This window comes from Mus caroli, unplaced genomic scaffold, assembly GCF_978045245.1.
Source record: "Mus caroli unplaced genomic scaffold, Mus_caroli_1 scaffold_16, whole genome shotgun sequence".
In the NCBI taxonomy this organism is placed as follows: domain Eukaryota; kingdom Metazoa; phylum Chordata; class Mammalia; order Rodentia; family Muridae; genus Mus; species Mus caroli.
The window spans coordinates 6,232,647-6,235,243 of NW_028227271.1; the positions used below are offsets into that span (position 1 = coordinate 6,232,647).

Here is a 2,597-nt window from a genome sequence, read left to right on the forward strand (position 1 = left end):
CAGGGTCTTGTTCTACAGACCAGACTTGCCTAAAGCTAACTGTTAACTCAGGTCAGCCTCACTCTCACACCCTCTGACACAGCCTCCCTGGAGCTGGAGCCACCATCATTCCACACCATGTCTCGCTCATGGTTACTTTGATACACACTTTGTCATGTGTTCTCGGAAAGAATGTGCCTCCTGTGGTTTGTGGTGCAGAGTTTCATACACTTCAAACTAGCACCTGCTAGTCATTTCCACTAAAAGGATGTATATTATAACTAAATCTTTATGGTTTTGTGCTTCTAAAAAGAATGAATTTCCCAGCCGGGCGGTGGTGGTGCATGCCTTTAATCCCAGCACTCGGGAGGCAGAGGCAGGTGGATTTCTGAGTTCCAGGCCAGCCTGGTCTACAGAGTGAGTTCCAGGACAGCCAGGGCTATACAGAGAAACCCTGTCTTGAAAAAACAAACAGGTTCCAGCGGACGCTTACCCTGATCTCGGCTCTAACACCATCCACTGCCGTCTTACCGCCCACCATGGCCCTCCTGCACTCCAGCCGCATCCTCTCGGGAATGGCTGCTGCCTTTCACCCAGGCCTAGCTGCTGCAGCCTCTGCCAGAGCCAGCTCCTGGTGGACCCATGTCGAAATGGGGCCTCCAGATCCCATCCTGGGCGTTACCGAAGCCTTCAAGAGAGACACCAACAGCAAGAAGATGAACCTGGGAGTTGGTGCCTACCGGGATGATAACGGAAAGCCTTACGTGCTCCCCAGTGTCCGGAAGGCAGAGGCCCAGATTGCTGCAAAAAATTTGGACAAAGAATACCTGCCCATTGGGGGACTGGCTGAATTCTGTAAGGCTTCTGCAGAACTGGCCCTGGGCGAGAACAACGAAGTGTTGAAAAGCGGCCGGTTCGTCACTGTGCAGACCATTTCCGGGACTGGAGCCTTAAGGGTTGGAGCCAGTTTTCTGCAAAGGTTTTTTAAGTTCAGCCGAGATGTCTTTCTGCCCAAACCATCCTGGGGAAATCACACGCCCATCTTCAGGGATGCCGGCATGCAGCTCCAAGGTTACCGCTACTATGACCCCAAGACTTGCGGCTTTGACTTCTCCGGAGCCCTAGAAGACATATCAAAAATCCCAGAGCAGAGTGTCCTCCTCCTGCATGCCTGCGCTCACAACCCCACCGGCGTGGACCCGCGTCCAGAGCAGTGGAAGGAGATAGCGTCCGTGGTGAAGAAAAAGAATCTCTTTGCATTCTTTGACATGGCCTACCAAGGTTTTGCCAACGGTGATGGTGATAAGGATGCCTGGGCCGTGCGGCACTTCATCGAGCAGGGCATCAATGTCTGCCTCTGCCAATCGTATGCCAAGAACATGGGCCTGTACGGTGAGCGTGTGGGAGCCTTCACGGTGGTCTGCAAAGATGCAGAAGAAGCCAAAAGGGTGGAGTCACAGCTGAAGATCTTGATCCGTCCTCTGTATTCCAACCCACCTCTCAATGGGGCCCGGATCGCAGCAACCATCCTGACTTCTCCAGACTTGCGGAAGCAATGGTTGCAGGAGGTGAAAGGCATGGCTGACCGCATCATCAGCATGAGGACCCAGCTGGTCTCCAATCTGAAGAAAGAGGGCTCTTCCCACAACTGGCAGCACATCACCGACCAGATTGGCATGTTCTGTTTCACCGGCCTAAAGCCGGAGCAGGTGGAGCGGCTGACCAAGGAGTTCTCGGTCTACATGACAAAGGATGGCCGAATCTCCGTGGCAGGGGTCACCTCTGGCAATGTGGGCTACCTTGCCCATGCCATTCACCAGGTCACCAAGTAATTCCCAGGTGCGAAGGAACAGAGACCACTTTCCCGACAGCCTTTGCACTCGTGAGCATCACGTGCAGGGTGAGGGAGGGTGGGTGGTGGTGAATAGATCTGGTTTCCAACCACGGTGCATAACTCAGCGACTGAACTCGTTCCTCGGAAGAGAGGTAGGGCGGAGGCTTCCTCGGCTGGTATCTGGAACTTCGTCGGCTCTAAACCAAACTCCCTCATCCTCTTGTCTCCAGCTTTTCTGAAAGTTTACACACACAAGAAAAATCACAGCACCAAACACCTGTCAGCCATGGCACTGGAATAGGTCAGACGCTTTACCTAAAGCCTCAGGTGATATCAGGGGCTCCCCCATGGACCCCGGTAGAGCCTCCCGTAATAGAGGCTGTAAGAGAAAAATAACTAGTTCTGTCATTAACAGTTGTCCTCAAGTTCGTCCTCCTGGTGTGGAGCAAACTGTGTCAGCAGACCACATTACAGAAATTATGCTTTACAAAAACCAACAGGTCTGTTGCCACTTCAACAGGGACAGTAGAAGATATAGTGTCGTGTCCGCCTGCCCCTTGTCATTGCTGTTCTAGAGCCTAGAGTCTCATCCAGTTCTACTACGAATGTCAGCCTCAGCCTATCGGGAGTTACGTAAGAATGGAGAGCATAGTTTTTCTGCTCATGCATAGCCTCCTCTCTCATCAAAGAGCCGTGGAGAGAGGGACCCTGCCCTTGATTTCAGAGTCCTCTTCAGTCATTGATTGATTGGCTCCTACTGGGATGGGGCCTCTGCCCAGCTGGA

The 2,597-nt window shown here is 52.8% G+C and overlaps 1 pseudogene; it reads left to right on the top strand.

The window, feature by feature from the left end:
* Positions 1-459: 459 nt before the first annotated feature.
* Positions 460-2,065, top strand: LOC147000708 (aspartate aminotransferase, mitochondrial pseudogene; annotated as a pseudogene).
* The last annotated feature ends 532 nt before the right edge of the window (positions 2,066-2,597 follow it).